This window comes from Gopherus evgoodei, chromosome 4, assembly GCF_007399415.2.
Source record: "Gopherus evgoodei ecotype Sinaloan lineage chromosome 4, rGopEvg1_v1.p, whole genome shotgun sequence".
Lineage (NCBI taxonomy): Eukaryota > Metazoa > Chordata > Testudines > Testudinidae > Gopherus > Gopherus evgoodei.
The window spans coordinates 138,327,776-138,340,250 of NC_044325.1; the positions used below are offsets into that span (position 1 = coordinate 138,327,776).

Sequence of the window (12,475 nt, forward strand, 5' to 3'; positions counted from 1 at the left end):
GGGTTTCCAGCCACCAGCCCCGCTCAGCCCACTGCTGGTCTGGGGTCCAGCTGCTGGCCCTGCACAGCCAGTTGCTGATCTGGGGTTCCATTCACTCATCTGGCAGCAGGATGAGTGGGGCTGGTGGCTGGGACCTCAGACTGGCAGTGGGCTGAGCGGCTCAGTCTGCTGCCGGTCTCAGGTCCTGGCCGCAGACACCACTTAGCCTGCTGCCGGTCTGGGATTCCATTCACCCAGACTGTCAGTGGGCTGAGTGGGGCCGATGGCTGGGACCTCAGACCGGCAGCGGGCTGAGCCACTCAGCACACTGCTGATCTGGGGCTCTGTCTGCCAGCTCCTGCCAGCCAGGATCCTGGCCACCAGCCCCCCTCAGCCCCCTACCAGCCTGGGGTTCTGCTTATCCAGGCTGCCAGGAGGCTGAGCAGGGCCGGCAGCTGGGACCTCGACTGATAAGGGGCCGGCAGCTGGAACCCCAGACCGGCAGCAGGCCGAGTGCTACTGGCACCCCAGACTGGTAGCAGACTGAGCCACTTAGCCCCCTGCTGGCCCCGCTCAGCCTACCATCGGTCCACTCAGCCCACTGCCAGCTGAGTGAATGGAACCCCAGATCGGCAGTGGGCTGAGCAGGGCCAGTGGCTGGACCCTAGACCGGCAGTGGGCTGAGCTGGGCTGGTGGCTGGAACCCCAGACAAGGATCCCAGGGAAGGATCACACTAAATTGATAAGATCTGCATTTTAATTTTATTTTAAATGAAGCTTCTTAAATATTTTAAAAATCTTGTTTACTTTAAATACAACAATAATATATTTATATAATACCGACATAGAGAGAGACCTTCTACAAACGTTAAAATGTATTACTGGCACGCAAAACCTTAAATTGCAGTGAACTTGGCACACCACTTCTGAAAGGTTGCTGACCCATGCTCCAGGCACAAGTCTCAACGAGAATATATCAGAATTCATAAACACCAAGGGGGTGGTGACCAGCGGCCATATCCAGCTGTCTGTGACACCAGCGCACCCCTGGAGGGATTGCATGGATGGCAATGGGGTTACTGGGGGTTCACACTGGTGTATGTGGGAGCAGGATCTGCTCCCAGCTCTCGTAGGGGAGCTGCAATTTTTCTCTCCCTCTTGGCTCTTCCCGCGCTGCCAATTCTTTAATCGAATCATCCGTTTAGGGAACTGGGGCAGAATCTCTGTGTGAGATTAGCATCCCCGCAGCTCATAGTACCAGAGTCCAGCCGGCACTCCTGCCACTCTGCATTCAGCCCCTTTATCACCCCACTCAGCTGGGCCTGGAGGAGGGGATACGGCTTCCAAGGTAGACACCTCAGGGCCACGTATTAGAGAGGCAAAGCTCACACCAGGTTTGGAGGGGGACTTTGTGTTGGAAAGAAAAAAGTTCCCTAGGGGCTGAGGGGATTGGGATAGGGGCGCTCTACAGAGCTCAGTGCCATGGTGCCCCCCAAACCCAGCCCCCTCTGGGCCTACAGATCCATTCTCACCTGGCCCTGAGGGAAAGCAGGTGTTAGTGCATTGCGCCTGTGTGTGGTTGTGATACTCCATGGGGCAGAGATTCAGCCAGGCTGCTCTCCCGAGTCTTCTCCAAACCTTGAGGGCCAGGCTGCTTTCAAGATTCGTGAGGCCATACATGAAATAACCAGTGCAGAGGCCCATCCAGTCCTTCCCTGCCTATCCAGTGCCAGCCACTTCTGCACACCTTGTGCCCTGCCCCTGGGTCCTGCCTGCCACCTGCTCCAACTCCATAACATGGGTTCCCCCAGCCTCCAGATGGACTGGGAAGCCAGGAGAGGGAGCTTAGCCTTGATGTGCAAGCAGGGTAATCTGAATGGGACCAGAGGTGGGAAGTTGGGTTTTCCTGCCTGGCTCCAGAAGCTGCAGCACAGGAATGCCTGGGCCTCCTCTCTATGCTGTTGCAAGGAGGCAGCAGGACAGGGGTGACTCCACCACCTTGTTTTAGGGCACAATGGGAGAGAAGCTCATTACAAACCCCCCTGCAGTGGCCCAGTATGACCCTTGAGGCACCAAGGAGGAACCAAGCTCTGGAAGAATGAGTCTGTCTCACCCATGGGCCGTGTACCCTGTAGGGGAATGGGGAAAGAACAGAGAAGAGGGCTGCATGGATGGAGGATGGTTATTGCTTGGGCCCCTGGATTGGAAGCAGAAACATAGACACAGTGCACAGGAGGGTGCACCATTTTAATGCCTTGAGGAGGGGGGCAGGGCAGAGATGTTGCTTATAGGGACTGGCAGGTTTTTAAGCTCTTCAAGCCTTTTAATCCCCTGCTTGATCACTAGTTAAATGCACCCACTGGATTTGAGATCATAGCATGTTCGCTACCAGGTCTGGGGCCAGCTCGTTTGCTAGTGAGTCTGTGACTGAAATGCGTTTGCTATTGGGTTTGTGATCATAGCATGTTCGTTACTGGTTTGCCATCAAGGTCTGTGAGAACCATGCATTCGCCATTGGGTCTGTGATTTAGCATTCACTGCTGGGTCATTACTGAGCTTGTGATTTACCCTGTCTTCATTAAAGGGTTACCATCAGCACTGTGGTTATAATGTGTTGCTATTGAGACATAGCAGCACTACAGGGTGTGTGTGTGTGTGTGTGAGAGCAGCACTACAGGCTTTGTGTGTGTGTGTGTGTATATATATATACACAGAAATGTCAGCTTGCCAGTGCTATCACTGATGAGTGAGTGCAGTTTAGCTGGAAGGATCCTGGTGCTGCATCTTCTGCATGTGACTGTGTGGCTGAGACTCAGGGATGGAGCACAGTCAGCAGCTTCAGCGAGAGACTTTACAAGCAAATGAATGTGGTAGAGGACTGAATGGAAGAGGCAGTGGGTGCTGCTGGGAAATGGCAGAGAAGGAGTAAATCCCTTCCACCCACACTTCTCCATCACCCTTATACCCTCCCCTAAGCCTACACCTCTCTCCTGCCTGCGGGCACAGCTGTGCTCTGGGGGGCTGTTTGCAAGGCTGGCCTAGCACCACCCAGGTGAAGATGTGTCCTTCCTGCAGAGCCCTTGTGTTGTCTGTATCACATATGGAAGGACTCTTCCCTGTGGATGAGCCAGGCACTTCCAGGGGCGGGTTGTGCTCGTTGAGCCGGGGAGCGGAGACACCCACCTCGGTTAGCAAAGAACCAGCCTTGGGGATGCCTGGGGAGGTGCCTGCTTGAGGTCCCCATGGCTGCTACAGAGAGTGTGGGAATTCTGGATCCTCTCATTTCTGGCGGAAGAAGTGCTTGGAGTGACTGGTCCCCAGCGGTCTATGGACGATCCTGCTGGGGTGGGATGGAGTTCATATTATGGGGGCAGGATCCACACTGGAAAATGGGGTTTCCTCCCAGGTCAGGGATTTGGCAGGCCAGGGAGGAGATACCCAGAGCTAGTGGGGAAAGGGACTGGCAGGACGAGGTGTTTGAGGTATTAACAGCCCCCACATAGATCCCTAGGTAAAGGCTACTGACCCCCTTTGAGGGGCAGGGAGGGAGCGTACTCTTCCTGTTGTGTGGCAGAGTCTGAGACCCTGACCCAGACACACCTTGGCACCAGGGATAGGGCAAGGCTGGGCTTATCACCGGCAAGGCCCCAAGCTGCCATAGGGGAGGAGGGCAATAGGGCATCGAGTTCTCCCTCCCTCTAGGGCCTGCTGTTGAGTGGGAGATCAGGCCTGGCCAGAGAGTTCCCTTTCCATCTGTGCCCAGGTGCTGAAGGGAGACAGTCAGCCCTGGGAAGAGATTTCTTCCCCTCTCAGGGAAGCAAGTGTATGTTTCCTCTAGGTCTCCCTATCAGTGAGGAGAAATGCAGGGTCCGGGGCGGGGGAGGGATTTTTAGCCTCTGGCCCAAGGGGGACTGTAAGGCTGCCGTGAATTGCCAAGATGGTAGGGAATGGCCATAATCATGTGAACCCAAGCAGCTGCTTTACCACTGAGCTGATTTATGGCTGCTTGGTGCCTCAGTTTCCCCATCTGTTATAGCTGTTTTACAGCTAGGGAAACTGAGGCATGGAGAGGCTGTGACATGCCCATAGGCCATGGTTTAGCCCTGAATCACTATCGGAGCTGTGATTAGAACACTAGGTCATGCTCCCACTCTCTCAAATGCACTGGCTCCTATCCCAGCAGTGACAGCTCTTCCAGCTCCATTTCCTGTGTAACAGGGTGGGTGGGATGGGCCAGAACCAGGGATAAATAAACCCCCGGGAGGCAAATGGTGGAGCATTTCCCTCAGTTCAGAAATGCCACCTCTCTGCCTGTCTCTGATGTCTGAAGGAACAATCAGATCTTGCTTCTGATGCTCTAACTGCAGCCTTGGCTGAGATTAGCAGAAACCGCTGGGAAATTCTGCTGAGACTTCCACTCCCAAATCAGTGAAATTCAACCGCTACTAACCTTCTGGCATACGCTGGGCTGAAGGGGCTGCAGAGCCTTCCAAGGGCAAAGTGAAGACCCTCCTCCTGCAAAGCGCTCTGCCAGCAAGAACAGTGCATAAGAGATTGTGCTATGGGGCTTGCCCCTCCCCTGCCCCCCCCCCCAATGGAGGGGAACGCATGCAGAGCTGGGGGAAGAGTGCAGATCAAGCAGCTACTGGGCCTAGCTTCCCAGCTGGAAGAGAGGAAACACAGGAGGCACTAGCAGGACCGGCGCTAGGGGTTTGAGCGCCCTAGGCGGCCGGCAATTTCGGCACCTCTAGCGCTGGTCCCGCGGCTCCAGTGGAGCTGCCGAAGTGGTGCCTGCGGGCGGTCCACCAGAGCCACGCGAGCAGCCGACCGTCCACAGGCACGACTGCGGCAGCTCCACCGGAGCCGCGGAGCACCGGACCCTCCGCAGGCACCGTTGCGGCAGCTCCACCGGAGCCGCCTACCACCCCCTCCGGCAAAACAGCACTCACCATTTATTCTGGTGCCCTAGGCGATAGCCTAGGCTGCCTAAATGGAAGCGCCGGCCCTGGGCACTAGCCTGAGTGGAATGGGGTAGCACCAGCCTCCGACTGGCTCCTAGGAAAAAGTCTCAACCCAGCCTACTGCAAGGAAAGTTCTTTGCCACTGCTGTACAGGGAGAAGCCATGAGCCTGGATGGAGTGGGGCAGAAGAATGGGGCCAAGCTTTCTGCCTGGGGAGAAGCCACCACAGGCCCAGACACCCTTCAACCTGTGTATGGGGGTTCTAATGCAATGCAATCTGGATCTGAGCCCTTCCCCACACCAGTCCTCATGCTTCAGGGCCCAAGATGATCACTGACAAGGGTCAGGAAGAAACTCCCACCCTCTCCAGGTACTCTGGGGAGCTTATGCTTTTCTCCGGCTCTGTCTGGGAGGTAAGAACAGATGGATAGGTTTTGAGTTCCCGCTACAGATGGGCTCAGCTCACAGAACTGACAGGTATCACTGAGCAAGGGAAGATAGATGTGCATGGACCACAGTCTGTGCTGCAGGGCGAGATGGGCAGTAGCAGCCCAGCAGCGGGGCACTGACCCCAACTGCTCCCATCAAATCACAAGCAGCTATAAGCACCTCAACGTTCAATGTTGGGATTATTACTATTATTTATTATGTCCTGTAGTGCCTAGGAGCCCCAGTCTTGGCCCAGGACCCCACTGCGCTAGGCACTGTCCAAACACAGAACAAAAAGACGTCCCTCTGCACCACAGAGCTTATGATCTGAGTATAAAACAAGAGACGGCAAATAGACATGGGATTTAGCTCAGGTCCATCTCTAGTTCTACCTGACTATGTGACTATTACATTGGGAAGAGCAGAATGGGAAGTAGTAACTTGTGAACCAAAGCTAGGGACATGACGGAACGTCTGACCCTTGTAACTGGCGGGGCGGGGGAGGAGGAAGGCAGGGCAAGCAATGGAGAGTGAGCGTGATGGTGGTTCCCCAGCTAAGTAGGGGTAAGGGCCACTGTCAGGAATCAGCACCTGCAGCACAGCCAATTGCTACTGAACACAGCTGGCCAGTAGTAGGCTGCCTGATTGGCTAACTGACTGTACACCCTAGGCATAATTGCCTATGTCTCAGTCACTGACACCCACTGTATCAAATTGCTATATAAACCACAACTACATGTGGACATGGGTGTAGAACTTGGTCCTTCTGCTCCAAAAACACAAGCCTGTACCACCTGAGATCTTAGATGGTACCATATGGTCCACCAAGTCACTAGAAACCAACATCCTACATTTATATATGCAATTAGTGCATTACAATCCCCTGTATCAGTACCCTAGTTTCCCTTCCTATCACCCCAGGCCCCTGTTGCTTGGTCCTCACAATATTTAATCCTGTGGATCACGAGCAAAGCCTCCACAGACTCATGATATATGGAGTAGCAGATCTCCTTAAATAGGAGGTGTTTATTAGAGCAAACTTCAACAGACATGAACAGGCTTCCACATAGCTTGAGCTCCCACTTAGTCTGTGTTGTTTACTAGAATCTGCACTCCATGTGGTGCTCTAGTCAGCACATGGTGACATCTAGTGGCTTCCATGTATAATTGCACATAAACACATCATAGAGACCACAGAGAACCTCTACTAATGAGGCTTCCTTGTTGAAAACTTAAATAAATCCTTTAGTTTTATCCACTGGTTAAACTCAAAACGTCACTTAGACAAAATGTGGTGATGACCCCAGTGCCTGCGACTTGGCTACAGGACTCCAAATACTTCATTTGTTAGTTAAATATATGAACTCACAAAGAAATGCTAATTTGCTCCATGCTGTTGCCTTTTAGTTACTTGGTGGTTCCCAGCAGGATCATCATGAAGAGCTTTAGAAATTAGAAACAAACAATTGTCTTAAGGAACAAGTGAAAAATGGTCCTTTCCAGATAGTTTGTCTTGGATTTCAGCTTTGTAAAATGATACCGTTTTGTTGAGCTTTAATATTAAATAGACACATTTGAATTACTTTCCCTGAAACCTGTGTACACATATACATACATACACTACGGCATTGGGCTAGCCTCCAAGCAGCAGAGAGGAAGGCTGAGCTTTGTGGTTAAAGCACTGGATTGGGACTCAGGAGTTCTAGGTTTAATTCCTAGCTCTGCCACAGCCTCCCTGGGCAAATTAGTTGGGGCTGGACTTTCAAAAGAGTGCAGCATGCTGGGTGCTAAGCAAGTGGAAATCTGGCCCTAAATCCCTTTCTGCCAGTTCCCCATCTTTAAAATTGGGATAATATTTCCTTTCTCCCACCGGCTGTCTGTTTTGTCCACTTAGACTGGAAACTCTTCAGTCAGGGACTGTTTCACTATGTGTATGTTCAGAACCTAGCACGACGAGGTCCTGATCTCAGTTGTGTGGCCTCTAGATGCTACTGTAATACAAACAATACTGAAAGAAAGTGAATGACTAGGAACATAGGAGAAACTGATCAGCTGAGTTTAATGATTCAAACTGACAGAGATGCAGAAAACAGGTGAACAGCACAACTGGTTAAAAAGTCCACTGGCCTCCTTGAACACTCAGGGATTTTTGGTTACACAGGGCAGGGTGAAAGTTGCTATGGCACTCTGGAAAACTGTACCCTGTAGCTCTAAGCATGATTTTTATCCTGTTTAAATACAGGCCGTCTCAGAAAGAAACCAGCGGGCGTATTCATGAATAGAACCCACTTCCAACTCATGCTGTACATGTGCAAACCTACAACATGGATTAACCCTAACTGTGTGGGTGCACACTCTTGTATTTCTTGTTGCTCCGTGTCAACAGATGGAAATCCATCGGTGGGCGAGATAATGAAACTAACGATGGTGGTGGCAGGGTTTGCAGGCACACAGAAGGTGCTCAATAGTGAAGGATTTTGACTAGGGAGGGGCCGATTCAGATTGAAGCAGCAGCAGCTCCATTCTCCACCTAAAATTCAAACTGACTCACTTGATTGTGGGAAAGGTTGGGTCAGTCCTTGCTATTTCCCCTGCTGCTGCTCCCTTCCTGGTTCTTGTAGGACTTCTTGACCCAGTTTGGCAGAACCTGGAGATTCCCATTAAACACCTGGGTCCTATCACCCCATCAGGTCAGGAGAGGAGAAAAGGCATAAATGCAGAGGCCTGGGCTAGAATCTGCTGTGACTGTGGCACACAGCGGCAACCCCAGCCCTAAGGAGGGGAGACACTGGCAGCCAGTGCAGAGGCATCTGCTTGGAGCAGGGCTTGAAGCCATCAGCCCATGGCTCATGCCCTAGGCAGCCAGAGTCATGCCATCATGCCAGAGTCATGCTAGAGTCCGCCGTCCAGCATTCCTAGACCTTGGGTGTACAGCAGGGCCATGGGCACAATCTATCTCTTAGTTTGCTGTCCAGGACTCCTCTGGGTTCTGGGATTCCTGCTGGGCTCTCTCCTCATAGCACCCTTCCCTTGAGGAGTAGATCTGTGGTTCACAGCTGCTTTACTGTATCCTCCTCTGAATGACCTGCCTGGTAAACCAGGTAGGTTGGAATTACAGCCGTGTTCCCTTCCCCACTTACCATGGTCACCCTGTCTGTTCGGCTCCCCACTGGCGCTATGTATCAGGTGGCCTGGAGCCCAAGCCCACTGAAGTCCATGGACTCTGGATTAAGAACAGTTAGGGGTTCATCTAAGCCCACAGGAGGTTTGCTCAGCACTGACTTTGACCCTCTATTTTCATATTCCAGGGTGGGTCTCTTCTGTCTTAAGGCATGAGCCATGGCCTAATGAAATCAATGGCTGTGATGCGGGTCCTTTAGGAGCAAGGAGATGCACTGCCCGTTCTCATCCCCCCCAAAGACTCTTGTTGGGGAAACTGCCCTCGCCAGAGTCTCTTCCTTTCTCAGAACTCCCCGCCCGGGCTCACGAAGCCAGGGAAGAGCTGTGTGTCAGTGGGGCCGTCATGCTGGCAGACAGCTGGCAAATGAGCTGAATGGCCCTATGTGTAGTGACTTCCGCAAGACGAAACATAAATCTGAGCAGCGAAACGGCACGAGCAATGGGAGTGGGGGAGCGAGAACATCAGAAAGGAATAGGAGAGATTCCAAGAGGGCAGAGGAGAATAAAATACGGAGAGAGGAAGATGGAGGCCAGGAGTTAAAGGATAAGTCAACCCCACTGTCCCATTCTCCCTCCCCCACCTCTGGCCATCTGCTTCTATTGCTCAGAGCCTGCTCTGAAACTACCAGGCTGAGCAGAGAGCCATTGGCTTCAATGTGGATTAGAAACAGCACCCAGCACCCTCTGCACAGAGTCAGTAGTGAGCCCGCAGCCCCAGCATGGTGCTGTGCTGCCCGGAGTTCATTCTGAACTCAGGGATCCACAACGTCCTCGAGGATACGGAGCTGCTGGAGGCATCCCAAAAACAAGTCCTTGCCCCTTGTCTCAACGCCATTTTCAAGAGCAGGGTTAACCTGGTGCCCTGGTCACCTTCCAGTGTGTTCGATGATCTACATTCTCCCTCCAGTTTCAAATGGGCAGATCATTCTTGGCACCTCCCTATGCACTGTTGTGTGGTGTTGCTGTGTGCTGTTAAAGAGCTGCTGTACCCCAACCCAGAGGTGGGTGACAGATTCCTATGCATATCGTCATTCCTGCAGCTGATCTTCTCTGAGACTATAGGAATTCTGTGCGTATAACAATTTCAGGATTGGGATTGCGGTTGCCCAGGTCCTGGGGATCCTTCTGGTGAAGGGTGCTGTATAAATATAAAGGAGTTTGTAACAGGCTGACTGAGACATCCCATCCTTTTAGCAGGCATTGATCGTGTTAGGAAAAGATTTAGTGGGTTTGGCTGACACAGAGGCAGGTGGCTCTATATGCCACTTGAATATAAGGGAGGTAGAAGAGGATCTCTGAGAGAAAGGGGACCTAGCATGTGGGCTGAGTAACCTCAAGAGAGAAGCAACCAAGCCTGGGTGAAGGTTTGAGCAGAGCTAATTACTTCTAATTAAGCCAAAGCCTAGGAAGGAGGTGAGTTTGGATGCTGCGCACCATGGAGGCTTTGCTTTGGAGCAGGCTGGGAAAGGGGCCTGCTCACAGTTGTATCTCTGGGACCCAAACTGCTCCTTTTGGAATTAATGGCAAAACTTCCCTTACTTTCAATAAAGGCAGGATTTGGCCCTGTTATTACTATATGTGCACACTGGTGAAAACTGTCCCAATGTTAGGGGTGGCGCAGGGGAGAAGAAAGGTGTGGAAATCCACTTCTGTGCCATGCATTTCTCTGAAGAGAGTGAAAATACATAGGGCCAGATTCTGGGGTGGTGCAAATCACCGTCGTTTCACAGAAGTCAATGGAGCTAGGCTGACTTACACCTGCTGGGAATGTGTCCCAAAGAAGCAATGCAGATATCAGCAAAGTCAAGTGAAAACATGCCTGATTTACACGGCACTGCATGTGGGAGACTTGGTAAAGGCAGGCTTGGGCTTTGTTCTCCAGGCCAGGGCTCTCAGTTTGATTAGCTAAATAAAAAACCTCCAGGGAGGAGGGCAGAGTTATAAGCACCGGAGTGATCAACATGGACAGGCAGGGAAGGGGCCCCCGCTTCAGGTGCAGATTTTCTGTTAATGGGATTAATTCACCAGCATCCCCAGAGCATCCCTGCTCCCCTGTCACCTTAAATGAATTTCAATGGCCAGACCAGGTGTGGTTTTCCTTTTTATGCTGGTGAAAGCCTGTCAGGTGGAGCTCTCCCATCACAGAACCAGGTACAGCATGGGTGGCATCAGGGCAAGGTTCCCTAGTGTGGCCTGGCCAATGCCCTTTGACTTGAAAGGAATCTCACCTAAGATCACCAGGGGCAATCTGCTGAAACTGCTGACAAAGAGGTTAATTAATACCAATAGTGCTGGGACAACTACATCCGCTACCTCTTTAAAGTAAACAAACAAGCCCAGTCCAGGTGTGTCTGTTAAATGGACCCATGGCATTCTGATCGGACCCACTAGTATTGCACCAAGGACCACGTCTTCACCATGGGAAGTTCATTGTGTCCCTATTCTAGGTGATCACTTTCTTGATGGCAGGGTTTGTGAGGCACAGAGAATTCCCTAAGCTAGAGCATTCTCTAAAGAGATTCCTTCAGAGATCCATGTACCCTAGTTCCAGGTGGGACTATTGTGATATTAGGTCTAGTGTGTGTGCGTTCATATACACCCACCCCACACTCTGTATCTCTGGAAGCAATACCACAAACTCAACACGGTAACAACCAGCATTTTCTTCAACTCCTGGCCACAAAATGTTTTTACTTTTTGCACGCTCTAAAAGAAGATCCGTCTTCTCCTTGCTCTCCCCAGGGTTAAGCATTATTGTTCTGAATACAGGAGACCCACCAACACTTTCTTCCAGGGATCTCAGAGTTCTTTGCAATCTTTCCATAAATGTGCATGGCACTTCACAGATCAAAGAAAGACAAGGTCTCTGTCCAGAGGAATTTACCGTCTAAGTGATGATGAGATGTACCAGGCATGTGCATAGACACTAACAGGGATGAAGGCTGTAGAGAAATGAAGTAGTATTGCTAAACCCAAACATGAGTCAGGCCCCCTCAAAATGAGACCGACTTAAAAATCACAAGATTTAGAAAAATAAATATGTGGGTTCTGGTGGTTTGTCTTCTGGTTTCTGAGACTTTAAGGGTCATGTTTTCAAGCTTTTCTCAGCACCCAGGAGGTCTAAAAACTTACTTTTTATTTTAAAATAAACTAAGAGTTTCAAGAAATCATGACTCCAGGAGCTGAGGGTTTTAAATCAATCACCAAATACCGTGAGACTTGTGATAAAATTGAGAATTGGCAGCATTGTGATGGTTTTGGATGTATAATAATAATACCTAGCTCTTACACTGTGTTTTTATTAGTAAATCTCAAAGAACTTTACAAATGATCAGTTTCCCCATTTTACAGAGAGGGAAACTGAGGCACAGGGCTGGGACTTGCTCAAGGTCACCCAGCAGGTCAGTGGCAGACCAAGGAATAGAGTACAGGTCGCTTGAGGCCCAGTCTAATGCTCTACGCCCTAGGCCACATTATCACAGCATGGAGAGTCTCTTTTTACCTTCCTTCATGCACACAGACTCAGAGGGTTTGGTGTCTTCACGGGAAAAGTGTTGCCTGACTCTGCTCTCAGTGCCCCTAGAGGAGCTCTGTGGACTCACTCCTCATTTACACCACCGTAAGGGTGAGGGGAAGCAGGTTCACTGTTCCAAAGAGAGATTGGAGGCACAGCAGATCAGGTCAAGAAGGGCGGGGGTGTGCCCAGGAGCAGGAGGACAGGTGGAAGATGGTGCTGAGGTGGTGGGAGGAGAGTACAGAGGGGTGGTTAATTTAGCTCCTTTCTCTGTGGAGAGAAAGGATCGAATGGGGAGTCAAAGGAGACAAGGTCGGGGAGAGAGAAGGGGATGCATTCTGTTGGGCTTTGCAGGTGAGAACAAGGACCACGGTGAGGGGAAAGCAGCGTAAGGATTTGAGATGGAGCTGGA

At 51.2% G+C, this 12,475-nt stretch overlaps 1 protein-coding gene across 4 annotated transcripts in view; it reads right to left on the bottom strand.

Moving 5' to 3' along the window:
- The window catches only part of PACSIN1 (protein kinase C and casein kinase substrate in neurons 1), a 53,576-nt gene that overhangs the window by 25,678 nt on the left and 15,423 nt on the right, over positions 1-12,475 (bottom strand). Inside the window, exon 2 of one of the 4 annotated variants that reach the window (XM_030561341.1) lies at positions 4,430-4,506. The exons of the other annotated variants lie outside the window; for them this stretch is intronic. The gene's annotated coding sequence lies outside the window, so the exon portion shown is untranslated. The remainder of the gene's footprint in view (positions 1-4,429; positions 4,507-12,475) is intronic. 4 annotated transcript variants of the gene reach the window in all.